We start from the raw sequence: 14,843 nt of genomic DNA on the forward strand, positions 1-14,843 counted from the left end.
TCATGCATGATAACACGAGGTCCCACAAAAAAGTGCACAGGTGAATTAAATAAAACTGGATAAAAATCGTGTTTTCATGATTTTAGCTAAAAAAATGTAATTATAAGTATTGAATACTTCTTTTTGAAACTTTATAGGGTTGTAAAAGCGTTGACCGTGCGTACATTTTTAGAATGAAGCGCTTCCGCGCTTCATACAAAATGTACTTCGGTCAACGCTTTTACCACCCAATAAATTTACAAAAAGAAGCATTCAATTCTTAAATGTAAATATGCCAATAAATACTGAAGATCTTATTTTCTTATTTTCATAGTTTATCTTTATCCACTACAGTTTTTTTGGCAGGACAAACTGCAAGGCAATGTGAAAACCCATCATTAAGGGACAATATCTCGTGTAAGGAGTCAGGCTGACGGCCATACTGACTTTTTGTAGATCTTATTGCGCTGAACATTTTTACTTTTTATTGTAACTCTTTGCAATCTATTATAGTTTCTAGAAAAAACAAAAATATCATCTTTCAAGGGTAGTTACTTTACTTGAAACATTTCAACTAAAAATAATATGAAAGATAAGTTTTACCCTATCAGATTTGATCTAACTCCTTGAGTTTTTGAGACGACGGACGGACAGATGAAACACAGACGCCAAGTGATGACAAAAGGTCATATTCTATTTTAGGCCAGGTGAGCTAAAAATAAACGAAAAATGGCAGATGCATTTGATTTAGAGACTCCCATTTTCTTTATTGCAGAGATGGTCTTGGACTGTTCATACAAAGCTATCCTAGCAATATTTAAATACGGAATAGTACCTGATTTACTTAATGATAGTCTTCTAGACCCAGTGTTCAAAACAAAGCTGTCAGGAACATAATAAAATCCAGCCACAACAGAGTGTTGTCAGATCCACCTGAATATGGCCACTATCTGTCAGGAACATAATAAAATCCAGCCACAATAGAGTGTTGTTATTGAAATGAAACATACCAACTCTAACATTGAATTCGGGGACACTATAGGCTAGCAACCTCACAAATATATAATGAAGAATAGCCTTCAACCTAATGTCGACCAGTTCTAATGGCATCAACTGATTTTATAGTGTGGTCTTGTGGTGTACTGTTACACCAGTGTCCCAGGTTAGGGGAGGGCTGTTGCAATCCAAACAAGTTAAACACAGCCACATTTTGTCTGTCCTAAGTCAGGAGCCCGAAGTACAGGGGTTGTTATTTGTTGCTGTGTATTATATTCGATTTTCGTTCATTATTTTCTACATCACTTAGGTCGTTAGTTTTCTCGTTTGAATTGTTTCACATTTGTCATTTCGGGGCCTATGCAGTTATAGCTAGCTATGCGGTTGTTCAAGGCCTATAGTTTTTAATTTCTGTATCATTATGTCTCTTGTGGTGAGATGTCTGTCTGGAAATCATACCACATCTTCTTATTTTTATATTAACAACCGATTTGACCCAATTACTTATTATTTTGATGTTTGCTCATCCATAATATGGGGCGGGCGATCAAGCGAATTTAAAAAAATAAATCTTGAGTGCTCTGTAAATTGTAGGTGCATGATATTTTTTAAGTTCTTTTTAAAGTCAATTACATATATTTGTTTGTGTTTAGACTTATTAAATAGAATACAAAGGAACTTCTTAAATTCATTTACCTGTACTAAAGGAATACATCCACGACACAAATCAGGACAAATGCCTATTCAGCAAGGAAAAGTAACAGTCAGCAGACCATGACTGAGGTGACAGGGACAAATGATCTCCATGGGAATGAGACGTTAATACAACTGGACCATGACTGAGGGGACAGGGACAAATGGTCTCCATGGGAATGAGATGTTAATACAACTGGACCATGACTGAGGGGACAGGGACAAATGATCTCCATGGGAATGAGACGTTAATACAACTGGACCATGACTGAGAGGACAGGGACAAATGATCTCCATGGGAATGAGACGTTAATACAACTGCATACGAAATATCATTGATCTACCCCTAGTGGTTATGTTCCACATAAATTGACATAATACCAAATATCATTGATCTACCCCTAGTGGTTCCACATAAACTGGCATAACCACCTTCTTATACTTTGATGACGCAGCTGCATACCGAAGTCTCGGTTTTGACTCCTTAGGCGAAACAAATAAAGTACAGAACAAGGCGTTTGTTGCTGTTTCTCGTATCAAAACTAGTCTTCACTTCTCGTTTTTCAATTGAACAATTTGCTATTAAGCAATATATTTATTTTACAAGCTTACCTGGTATCAAAACTTTCCTATCAAAGGCCTGTCACCCCATTTGAATACATTTTTCTGACTTTTTAAGAAACCCACTCTCAACTCATATCATAAAGCAGCAAATATAAATAACAAATCTTAAATGTGACTCAGAAATGCCAATGACCTTCACAAATGTATGGAAATTACAATACCATTAATACATTCAGCGTGTTACTATTTGGTACACATGAAGAAAATATGTTTTTTGATATTAAAATGATTACATTACATATAAAAAAGAAGATGTGGTATGATTGCCAATGAGACAACTATCCACAAAAGACCAAAATGACACAGACATTAACAACTATAGGTCACCGTACGTTTATGAATGTTTCAGAACAGTCCGTTATTTTGATCGGCCAAGGTACCACATAAAAGATTACTATTTAAAATAAATTCTTTAATTGGCATATCAGAACAAAACATAAACTGGGTCAAATTCTTTCTTTAAAACAGAAATTTTAAAAAGCAGTGATAGTACTCATCTTCAAAATTACCAGTCACATCGGGTGTCTAACGGGGTATAGTGCTAGGACCTATACTATTCATTGTTTACATGCATGATCTTCTAGAATATACCCAACTTAGCAAAATCCGACTCTTCGCAGATAACAGTATAATTTACAAAGAAATTAAATCTTCTTTTTTTTGGAATTGTGTGCCCTTTTTAGTCCTGTGAGGGGGTGTTTCTGGATTCGATTTTTCGGATTTAACGTAGGTGGGTTCGATTCCCACCCTATGATTTCAAACGGTGTACGTACGGCAGTTGCAAAGCAGACAAATTATCTTAGTTGCCCCACGTCGACTCTGTTGTCTCTACGTGTAAAACATTTCTGCCCGTTCAACGTCCCTCGGCTTGCCTTATCGTATGTGTGCGTGTGTGTGGTTTTATTTCTAAGTCCAAGTGGCGACAACAGAGCCGCGGCTTACCGGAGAGCGACCCGCTACCTTCTCTCTCGCTTCCCTTTGTATTTATTTTTTTTCTTTCCGAAACTTCCCCCGACTGTCCCAAGACGTTGACAAGAGAGCCGCGGCTACCGCGGGTCATTGTACGAGCAGGGCAGAAAAAATATACCCTTGGTAAGAAATTTTAACGGGGGAGATATTTTCATCGAGGATCGCGGACAAGGTTCATGCGGGCTACGGCGGGTCTTTCGAAGACCAAGGCTGAGATGATATTCCCTCTGTAAAAAGAATTTAACGAGGTAGAATTTTTCATCGAGAAGCCGCATACAAGGTCAATGTGGGCTACCGCGGGTCTTTTGACGTCCATGGCAGAAAAATGTTTTACAAGGGGGAATTTTTCATCGAGGAGCCGCAAACTAAGTTTATGCGGGCTATTGCGGGTCTCTTAATGACTAAGGCAGAGAAAAAATATACCTTGGTAAAAAAAAATGAACGGGGAGAATTTTCATCGAAGATCCGTGGACAAGGTTGATGTGGGTTGCCGCGGGTCTCTCAACGGCCAGGGCAGAGGAAACATAACCTCGGTAAGATATTTAACGGGGGGAAATTTTTCATCGAGGAGCAGCAGACAAGGTTTAGGCGGGCTACCGTAGGTCTCTCGACGTCCCCGGCAGAAAAAATATACCATCGGAAAAAAAATGACAAGGGTTTTTTTTTTATCGAGGAGCCGCATATAAGGTTTATGCGGCTACTGCAGGTCTCTCGACGACCCAGACAGAGAAAAAATACCCTCAGTAAGAATTTTAACGAGGAAAATTTTTGCGTCGAGGAGCCATGGACAAGGTTGATGCGGGTTACCGCGGTTCTCTTGACGATCAAGGCAGAGAATATACCCTCGATAAGAAATTTGAACGTGGGAAAATTAATCATCTGCATCTCCTCTTTAAAAAAATCTTCCTCTTCAAAATCTTTTCCCGATGATGTATTTCCGGTGCCTCGTACCTCGAGAGAGCCGCGGCTTCTCGATGATCATTTCAGCCTCGTATGAAAATTTTACCGAAGGTATAAATTGTCCCGCTGCCCGCCGTAACACACACAGACGCCCGCTGATTGATATTCTGCGGGTCCTCGTAGGGTAACAAAGTTCTCTGCTTAAGTAAGTTTGATATAAACTACTTGTGATACATCGTTGATTATTTTCTATTACGGTAAGGTGCATACTTTCTTTACATATCAGTTTAATGACAATTTGTTATGCCCTGCCTCTGTCTAGTAATGGACTTTTGATATTATATATGTAAAAGTATATATAGAATTTAACATGGCAAGTCCCTAAGTTGTTGCTTCAGCTCAACTGGTGGTCATCAACTCTTACATTTGAAGATATTTTCTATGACACACAAAGGTTAGTCTTTTGATAGTTGTTCCATCATGCTGCATTTTTTGTGGAACAACTGAAGATTTAAGAATAAGAATAAGAATACGAATTTTATCAGTTTTAAATCCAAACAATAGGATTGTTACTAAAACAAGATTTAAGTACATGTATATAAAAAATGCCGGTTTACACAAGAATTAGTTGTTTGACCAATGTGTGAAATCTGTGGAGCTGCAGGAAAAGAGGCCAAAGAATCATAGACTATTCTATTAAATACCAGATGGGATATTTAAGATAACAGTTTTATAATTTGGTATACCAGATGCGATATTCGTCAACATATAAACTCATCAAAGTAAACAGAGTTTTCCTGGGTTTTGAGAAATAAAATATTTAGGAAATAATTCATGGGGGCTAACCTCATTGGCCAATTAACTTAGGCGGAAGTCCATGTGATTCTGTCTCATTTGTTTAATATCCACTGAAGAGAGCGGACCGTGTCCTGACTGCTCAGGCCAAGTTGGCAACATACTTCATAGGAAAGGTATATATTTTTTATTTTAAATGGCAAGAGGCCATATGATATAAGAATGACAAGAGGTCATGTAATTTGAGAATAGCAATAGACATAATACATTTTTAAATGGGCAAGAGGCCATGAGATATGATACTGGAAAAATGGCGAGGGCCAAGGAGATGGTTTGATTTATTTGGAGATGGTAATATTTATTTTTTGATAAAGCAAGAGGTTTTGAGATATAATTGAAGAATAATGACAAGGGTTATAAGGTATAATTTGAAAAAATAACCAGGGCCAAGGAGATATAATAAATTTTAGATTGGCCGGAAAGTCCGACACCACGAGGTCGAGTGCGAAATAAATTATATCTATAGGACCAATGTTTTTTTTTTTTTTTTTTTAACATTTGTATTGTATTTATATTCTAAACTGGTTGATAAGATATGTTCATTTCATAGTTTCTCACGAAATTTAATGAGGTATAAAGATTTTCAACAATCCCGTCGTGGCGAAAGGTGCGCTCGACACGTGTTATCATAGATTTTATAAGATTTGATTTATATAATCAAATGATAGACACTTTTAAAAATGTTGTTTGTTTCTTTAAGATTATAATGATAAATAACATTTGCCTATGTTCGTTTATTATGTGTGGTACTTCAGATAGTTTTTAAAAAATGCCAAAAGGGGATTTCCCTCAACAGGTGCGCAAGGTCATTTGATGTCTAGACTAGTGTGTAGAGTTGTGTATTTATTTTCAGATGGTTTTACCCACGTGTTTGAAACGGAGGCACTCATTAAAAGGGGTACGGTTAGTGGCAGCTATTAAGAGAATAAGAGGAGGACAACCACAGGGCTTAAAGGAGTTTGCCCGTTTTCAAAAGGACAACAAATTGGATAATTTATCCATGGATGATCTGAGGCAACAGGTTTGTAGTACTATTAATCATTTCATTGTTTGACTTGATTTATCTTGCTACTATTTTAAAACCATTTATAGACAATCATATGCAAGTCAAGTGTTTTGTAATACATTATAAATAAACCAGTTTTATTTAAATTTAGCAAGGTTACTAGTACAAGAAGTAAAACAAAAGCTCTGTTGAGTTTTATTTGTCATTTTTTTTTTTGTTTTAAATTATTGATCAGGTTCTGGATTTAACTGGTGCAGAACTACAAGATTTACTTCAATTTGCCAATAGAGATAATACAGTTGAAGAAGCCAGGTGGGCCACACATTGTTTGATACTGTATGCAAATGAATATGGGCAACCTAGTGGACAAGATTTAACCCAGTCACAAGATCAAGTAAGTAATTTCTAGTCCTGCACTTTGAATGTAATGTCTTGGCTGGCAGATAAAATTAAATCTATTGAATTTTACATATACAATTCTGCACATTGACTAGGATGATAAGCTTAGAAGACAAATCAATGATCGCACTAGAGAATTTCTAAAATTGTATGCCAATGAGATAATAACCTAAGAAGTAATTGGACAATGCCATCATTTATGGTCTTTGTGTGGCCTTCACTTATGAGCAACAAATTGTACCACATAACGAGCATATAAAAATATAAAATTGTCTTGTTGGTTAATACATAATTACTTGTCTTACTGTGACGTAATCCATACTGGTTGAATCCAAGAATATGTTTATTCATATTTATAAATGAAAATATTGACAACACTGTGGTAATTTACATAGAATTTTGATATTAATAGTGATTCACTGGCATTGACTGGTGTTATGTAATGTGTGTTAATAATGATACCGGTTTTGTTTCTGTTTTTAAGACCGATTTTGTTTTCTGTTTTTAAGACTCCCACTACTAGTGCTAATCCTGTCAATGTGCAGATGAGTGGTGACATTGTGCAGAGTAGTGGTGACAACAACAACAATGGGACAAATAAAAGGAAGAGGGACGATTTGGAAGACAGGATTGCTAACTTAGAGAATACTACAAAAGAAGAAGTTGTTAAGAACTTAAAGGAGAAGGTGAGGACACTTTGTCTGCAAGATAATCCTAGTGATTCACTCATATTACTTACTCTGGAGGAACTTGCTAAAGCTGCAAGACGGGTTAATCATGATGATGCCGATACCTTTGAAGAGTTAACACGTCAGGCAAACCGACATCAATTAAAATTAGATATCTCTTCTTTGTGTTTGTCCGTACTGGGTGGTAAGGTTGCGGATGCAATCACAAAAGCTGTGTCGAAGTGTTTAAAGGAAAAGCAACCTGAAAAGGATACTACTCCAAAACCTGAAGATTCGCCATTGCATAATTTATACCCGCCATACCAGGCTCCTTGTATGTATCCATACAATGCTATGCCTTTACTTGCAACCGCCATATCCAGGTGGCTTTAATAATAATTATAGGGGTAGACCCCGAAATTCTGGAAATTTTGGAAATTCTGGAATACGTCAGAGAGGTGCTTGTCTGTTTTGCGAGAGTACAAGTCATCAGATAAGAGACTGTGACAAAATGAAGGCTGCAAAGGGAAAATAATGTTTTTCGTATATTTGTATGTTCAATTAATTGGGGAATTTTAATTTATTGTGAAATATTTTGTTTTTATTTTATTTTATTTTTTCTCTATTTGAAATGTCTTCATTTACAATTCAAGGGTCACTGATACCCTAGTGGTTCTACATGTTCCACGTGGATTGTAGGTGAAGGGGTTTCTCCTTAAAGTGCTCTTATGTTGGTTCTTGGATATAGAGAGAGTTTTATTTTCTCTTCAGAATAGTAATACATTGGGAAGTTTAAATTCATTCAACATTCATGTTCCAGAATGGGAAATGGAAAGTGGTTTTAATCCCGAAAAGGTACAAGTACGCCAAGAACCAGCATGGGTAACACTTGGAGGTGAAACTCCTTCACTTACAACACACGTTCCTTCGGCTGAAGAAGTTCTGAATGGTGCATGTGGTGTTCATTTTGATAGTGGGACTTTTCCTTTGCGTGATCCTGATCTTTTTCTAAGCGGTCAGATTCATCACCATTTGTCTAACTGGAAAGATATTCTAGTAGGGACAGATGATAAAGATATACTAAAATGGCTTATAAATGGGGTTGATGCTACAGATTTTTTCAGATACTTTAAAGGAAATTTTAAGGGTCGTTTCTATGATTCGGATATCCCTCCAAATCAATATTTTCAAAATTCAAAAATTTGTAAGCAACATGTTGATTTTATTTCAAAAGAATTATGCGAGAAAATTGCTATGGGTTCAGTTAAGCTGTTGGGAGCAGTTGGTGAATGTGAACCCCCTAGAATAGTAATGCCACTTACAGTCGAACCCAGCAAGCCACGTTTATGCCATGATGAACGTTTTTTAAATTTGTGGGTGAAAGATTTACCATTTCATCTTGAAACTTTGAAAGATATTCCTAGATTAGTACAGAAAGATGCATTAATGGTAACATATGATGAAAAGTCAGGTTATGACCATGTTAAACTTAGTCAACATTCATTTACATATTTTGGTATTCAGTTTGGGGGATTTTACATGACTTACACAACATTGCCCTTTGGTTGGAAAGCAAGCCCATTCATATACCAGTCAATAGGGATGTGTGTAACATCATATTTAAGAAAATTAAATGTACTGAATACATTATATATTGATGATAGCTTTTCAGTAACTCGAGGGGGCCCATTGCAGTCTAGTGAGGAGAAAGAGTTCGAAGGTAGGAGGTTGGTTTATGTTATGCTGGAGGTTTTGACAAGGTTAGGGTATACTCTTTCGCTTAAGAAGTGTTCATTGGTTCCAGAATTTTGTAAGAAATTTCTTGGTTTTTTCGTTGATTCGGAAAAGCAAGCATTTATTTTACCAGAAGATAAGCGGAAAAAATTTATTGAGTTGCGTGAATTTATTTTGTCTTCTAAGGAGGTAGACTTGAGAACTTTACAAAGGTTTTCTGGAAAGTGTATTAGTATGCAATTAGCTGTACCTGGCTGTAAGCTTTTTTGCAGGGAGGTGAATGCTGCTATTTCTGTTTGTACTAAATGTAGTAGGCCTGTTAGGGTATTTGGACCTCTTAAAGAGGAGATTGAATATTGGAAATTTTTGGAAAATGGGAAGGCTTCTCAAAATGGAGACCAGAATTTCATAATAAGATTGACATGGTTACAGACTCTTCAGGTTATAGATATGGGGCACTTGTGAATTTAGGTGACAACCATTTGACTATGGGTGATTATTGGTTGGCTGATGATACTAGACCTATTCATGAAAAGGAGGCTGAAGCCATTTTGAAGGCATTGCAATCTTTGGGAAAATCTTTATTAGACTCTCGGGTTGATGTATTAACTGATAGCATGGCGGTAATAGGAGCCTGGAATAGTCAAGGGAGCGAATGTCCGGCCTTGAATTGTATTATGAAGGATATATTTCAGTTGGTCGCTGGGCAAAATGTTGATTTGCATCTAAGTTTTGTTCCATCTGAACTGAATAAGGCTGATGGTCCTTCTAGAATTTTGAACACGGCTGATACTATGTTGAGTAATGCTTCATGGGTTTTAGTTGATTCTCGATTTGGTCCACATACTGTTGATCTTATGTCTTTAGACTCGAATGTAATGCAATCAGTAGACAGTAGGCCACTAGACATTTTACCCCATGGTTAACACCAGAAACCTCTGGTGTTAATGTGTTTTCCCAAGATTTAAAGGCAGAATCTAATATGTATGTATATCCACCCTATGTATTGATTTTTCCTTTGCTATGTTTTTTGAAGGAACAGTCAGTTTCTTGCACAGTTGTGGTACCTGAACTTTATCCAGTTCCTATGTGGTGGCCAATGTTGACTAGTTGTTCATCAACCTCCATTCTTCTAGGAGCTAGGGGTCAAAAAGGGGTTGTCAAAGCACCTTCAAGGAAAGGCTTTGTTGTTGATGAATTTGGTTTAAGATGGCCATTGTGGGCATTCAGAGTTTCTTTTTCTTGATCTTATTTTTGTTTATATTTCATGTGAAGTAATACATCTGTAATACGGATATTTCAAGTGAACTTAAAATGAATTGAATGTTTTTGTATAATTTTAATGTACCAGTGTTGCTAATCTTTTCATTTATGAAAAATATGTATATTGTTATTGGGTAATGCATGTGCATTGTATTTCTTTTGAGGTTATAAGTCCTATTAAGATATTTTCAATTTTTAATTGTTAAATTTTTTGTCATTGACCTAAAAATGGACCTTATATTTGTCATTGCAGATAAATAGTGACATTGATTTGGAAAAAATTGAGGGAAGAATGGACGAGTTAGATAAACGAATAACTTGTTCATCAGGTCACAAGAGGAAGAAAAGTTTTCAAGGTTCTTTTCTCCAATTTCTCCAAGATTTAGATTGCAAACATTTGTCAGTTTGTACACCTGATGATATTCGAAGATTTTTAATTTGGAAGGATTTTTCTGGAAAAACTACTATTCACGGTGTTCATTGCAAACATTTAGGCCAAAAGGGGGAGTTTGACTGTTTTTGTCCAAAACGACTGGCTTCCGGTACAGTTGAAGGGGTGATTAATCAATTGGTTAATATATTTGATGATAATGGCTTTGGGAGATATTGGGACATTTTTTCTAAGTCTGGTAACCCTGCTTGTGCCCCCATAGTAAAAGAATATCTTAAACTAATCAGGGAAGAACAAGCCAGTGCACATGTATTGCCAAAACAAGCTAAGCCTATATTTTATCAAAAATTAAGGCAATGTTTTCATACATTGATAGGGAAATTAAAAGTCCTGGTCTGTCATTACGGGAGAGGTATATTCTGTATAGAGATAGAGCTTGGATGAAACTACAATTTTTTGCAGGTGATAGGGCTAGTGACCTTTCTTTAGTTGTTGCTCAGGAGGTAAAAGTATTAAATGATAATAGTGGCTTGGTTTTTCAACATACGTTTGGAAAGACACTCCGAGGTGATAAGGGAAAGAGTAATACATTTGTTATTAAAAAGTGTGATGACTTGTCTATTTGTCCTGTACAAGGTCTGCTTGATTATGTTAATTTTTTGCCAAGTCAGTACAGTTGATATGTCAGTAGGTTATTTGTTCAGAATAGTTTCTGAAAAAGGCAGAGTGTTGGATAAGGCTGTCAATTACTCTGTCATGTATGAGAGATTGCGTTATTACTTATCACTGTTGGGAATTTATGAAGGAGAAACCCCCCATAGCTTTCGATCAGGTTGTGCAGTTACCATGGCTTTATCAGGGGCAGCTGAAAATGTAGACCAGGCAATGAAACATATTGGTTGGTTTGGCAGAACAAGTGCCGAGTACTATAGTAGAATTCATACATTAGTTGATGCAGGCAGTATTGCATTGAGATTATCTCAAGTTGCAAATGGGTCTGAAAATATTGAAACTGTATTTAAAGAACAAGCTGACTATTCTAGTTTAGTTCATGTTTTTAACAAAGAGTAAAAGTAATCTTAATTGTGATCTAGCCCTAAGATTGAGGAAGTTTAATGAAGTATTTGCACCATATTCATTGTACTTGCATTGGTAATTAAAAATGTTTTCATCGTAACTATCATTTTGATAAGTTTTATTTGAATAATTGAAATTGCACAAGTTATTATTGTTAAATTTATAAAATACCCATGCATACATTTTGTGAATCTAAGAGCAATGTATAATTATGTTATCTGTACAACACTTGTTATGTAATAAATAATATTAAGAAAGAAGATATGTTTTATTTTGAGTTTTGGGAAGAGGCATTATACTGTATTTGAGATTTTGGGTTTCATCTTCAGGAAGTCTGTAGAGTTTCTGCTACCCATAACTTAATGGAACTGTAGCAAGAAGATATTGGACACTGAGGATATGGTCATAACCTCATTGGCCAATTAACTTAGGCGGAAGTCCATGTGATTCTGTCTCATTTGTTTAATATCCACTCAATGAGGAGGCAAACGTTTGACAGAATAGGCAACGTTTGTACTGTAATGTATGTTTATAGCCTGCAAGTGAAGTTATTTTAATCCCACCTCATCCCACCCATTGTCTGTTTATAGTCGTGTGGTACCAAAATGTGATATACAGGATTGTATGTGAAATGTTGAGTTATTTTTGTTTTTAATTTATTCAATGCAGAGGCACCACAAGTCCTTCTAGTCTTTGATGTTTATTGTCCATCATAATAGGAGTTGAACAATAGACATGATAGAAATCATGACACCTAATTGCTAATTTCATGACATAGACTTGATTGGTTTTGTTATACTGAGTCATTTGGATTGTTGTTTGCTTAAAAGTTAAGCATTGTCTTGTTTAGAATCTATAGGAAAGGTATATCCCCATTTTGGTACTCCAGGAGTGTTCGATATCATCTCACACCAGTTCCCTGCAGAGTTTCTGCTACCCATAACTTAATGGAACTGTAGCAAGAAGATATTGGACACTGAGGATATGGTCATGGAATCGCTCAGGGTAAAATATTTGTCATAAAGGGCCAACCCGTGGTAAAATCACGATATATTCCAGCCCCCATGAATTATTTCGATTCTAATAGGACAAATACGGCAACTGTTTTGGATCGATGCGCTCTAGGTGAAGGCATTATTTGCCGTTCCCATTAATAAACGCACTATTAAATTGACGTAAAAGAACGGAGAAAATCGAATAAGTAACATACTATAACTATTTACAATAACATATTTAGATAGATTTATATGAATCTAAATGATAATTGTACTTATATGTCTTATTTGTATACAAAAATTGCTTATATAACACATTTTTAGCATGGTTTATTTACGATTCCTTGTTGTGATGATTTTCGGGTTCTAAAGCGAGTATTTTCCCGTAAAATGCTTACATTCTGACGTCATCATTCTATGACGTCGGGAAGCTCATTCATAAAAAAGCATATGACGTGGGAGTACTATCGGAACAGCCCAAACACGGGCGTGTACTCAAAGCGTTTGAAGGACGTCATGTTAGAATTATGATTATCATATACTTAGACTAAATAACATGTGATTTTTACTGTATGATAATAGCATAAAATTAACGTAAATTCCATATTTTTTCGAATTGGTGCTTAGCGGGCTGATATGAAAAGTTTATCACATGCTTCGATTGTTATCACATGCCTTTCCGTAACGTTATCGCATGGCATTCCGGTGATACTCGGCATATTCCGGGAAATACACCTAAATGCTACGTTTTCAGTGAAAAACATTACAAAGTAGTGTACAAAACAATTATTTGAATACTGAAAAGTATATTGTGTAAAATAATAATAATAAAAAAAATAAAAACCAAACAAATTATTAAATAAATGCGTTTTTTTTTTTAAGTTTCAAACATAATTTAGAAAGTTAATTTGAAAAAGTTGACTTTTCCAAACAGTGTTCATTATGTATATTGTTGATTTTTTTTTGTGTTGTCGATTCGTCCATATTGAAATGTTTTTCTTCTCTGTTGAGGCATATGGTAAAAAGATGTCATATCTAATGTACTAAATTTGGGGTCCGACGTCCGTGAACTTTTCACTCTTTGAACTTCTATTTGGAAACACGTAACAGGATCAATAAGCCATGCGGCTCTTGGGCTGATATTGACCGAGGGCTGATAATACATGCGATATGAAAAATGACATGTTATGATCTTTTTATCATATGCTTCAACAGTAGAGAAAAATAACAGATTCACATATTGATCCTCTACGTGGTTTCCGAAAAGAAGTTGAAAGAGTAAAAAGTTCACGGACGTCGGACCCAAAATTTGATACATTCAATATGAAATCTTTCCATCATATGCCTCAACAGAAGAAAAAAAAACACATTTTAATATAGACGAATCGACAAAAAAATAATTCAACAATATGATACATAATGAACATTGTTTGGAAAAGTCAACTTTTTTAAAGTAACTTTCTAAATTATGTTTCAGAAAAACTTAAAAAATTCATTTATTTAATATTCTTTTTTTTAATTAAATTTAATTATTTTACACAATATACTTTCCAGTATTCAAATAATTGTTTTGTACACTACTTTGTAATGGTAGCATTGAGATGTATTTTCCGGAATTTGCCGAGTATCACCGGAATGCCATGTGATAACGTTACGGAAAGGCATGTGATAACAATCGAAGCATGTGATAAACTTTTCATATCAGCCCGCTAAGCACCAATTCGAAAAATATGGAAAATACTTTAATTTAATGCTATTATCATACGGTAAAAATCATATGTTATTTAGTCTAAGTATATGATAATCTGATATTATTATACCTCAGTTATCATTTTCTATATTAATTTTTTTTAAATCAAATTGCAAGCGTTGAACTATTGGATCGGTCAATATATAGGACCTGGATGAAACTATTTGACTGCAAGCGTCATTATATTTCGCGGAATTTTTAAAGGCAGCTACGGGATTGGGGGATTTTGGAAATACCACGGGAGTAACGACGTTGCTCTTTATCTATTATTTCTATTGTTGACGTCAGTGTTATGCGGGGTTCACACATTGTCGATTATTGCTCCCGTTTGTGATCAGACAGCGATACGACACGAAAAGTGAAAAAGTCGGATTAGTATCCTCAATTATCTGGAATGTCCTATTATTGTCTGAACGCAGTCGTTTTAGTTCGTAACAGATTCCTACTGGTCGGGAAGGGTCCGAATAGTTCGGCAAAGCACCCCGACAGTTAGGTGCGTCCCGTAACATTCGGGGAAACTCAGCCGATTTTGTCTAGTCGGATT

At 35.7% G+C, this 14,843-nt stretch overlaps 1 pseudogene; it reads left to right on the top strand.

Annotated features, from left to right (window-relative positions):
- The first annotated feature begins 5,009 nt into the window (after window positions 1–5,009).
- On the top strand, window positions 5,010–12,506 carry LOC139493074 (uncharacterized; annotated as a pseudogene).
- Window positions 12,507–14,843: the final 2,337 nt, after the last annotated feature.

The sequence above is a fragment of the Mytilus edulis genome, chromosome 10 (assembly GCF_963676685.1).
Source record: "Mytilus edulis chromosome 10, xbMytEdul2.2, whole genome shotgun sequence".
NCBI lineage: Eukaryota > Metazoa > Mollusca > Bivalvia > Mytilida > Mytilidae > Mytilus > Mytilus edulis.